The 663-nt window shown below is 44.8% G+C and overlaps 1 protein-coding gene across 3 annotated transcripts in view; it reads right to left on the reverse strand.

Moving 5' to 3' along the window:
- LOC122378045 overlaps positions 1 to 420 on the reverse strand; it is a 6,344-nt gene extending 5,924 nt beyond the window's left edge. The window contains exon 1 of one of the 3 annotated variants that reach the window (XR_006255965.1): positions 1 to 420. This exon is cut by the window's left edge and continues 82 nt beyond it. The gene's annotated coding sequence lies outside the window, so the exon portion shown is untranslated. The other 2 variants (XM_043358750.1, XM_043358751.1) reach the window with 2 other exon arrangements.
- Positions 421 to 663: the final 243 nt, after the last annotated feature.

The raw sequence follows: 663 nt of genomic DNA on the forward strand, positions 1-663 counted from the left end.
ACAGCTTGGGCGTAAAATCCCTATTAGACTCGTTATTTGAGAAAATTGCTCTGGCGTGCCGTTGTCGGGCGGATGTTCAAACAACAGGCTGTTGCGGCGTTGCCGTTCCGCGAAATAACAAAGCGCATAATAATTAGTTAATATTGATTTCGTGGTGGTAGGGCAGTGTACAAGACTGGCTAAATATTCGATAAGTATTAAATAATAAAGCAATTTTCCCATAGAACTTGTTTTCAGGCTGCGCTCCCTAGATATATAATAAACTCTGGCCGCTCGACGCGCCATCTATGCTCCCGTGTACGGACACTCTCCGCGCGGGGCCAGTAGGCACCCGCCCGTCGGTGTGCGTGGGCCGGCCGGTAGACACCCGTCCGTCCGGCGCTAATGTTCCGTGCTGCATCGCGTTGCACAGCACGGTGCCATAACTGAATTTGGTTTGATTGTCCTCGCGGCCTGTCTCTACGAATATACGCAGATAATGAATTGTTATCACGTTCATAAAACACCATAGAATTGCTTTTTAGTCTCATTGCACGATACAACACAATTTGGTTTCAATACAAGTAGAACTTTATTTATGTGTGTACTTCAACATTTTAAAACAAATAAATACAAGCAGTTAACGAATCAATTTAATCCACAGTAATGGGTCATCAGCTTGAA

This window comes from Amphibalanus amphitrite, unplaced genomic scaffold, assembly GCF_019059575.1.
Source record: "Amphibalanus amphitrite isolate SeventyFive unplaced genomic scaffold, NRLGWU_Aamphi_draft 000054F_arrow, whole genome shotgun sequence".
Taxonomy (NCBI): domain Eukaryota; kingdom Metazoa; phylum Arthropoda; class Thecostraca; order Balanomorpha; family Balanidae; genus Amphibalanus; species Amphibalanus amphitrite.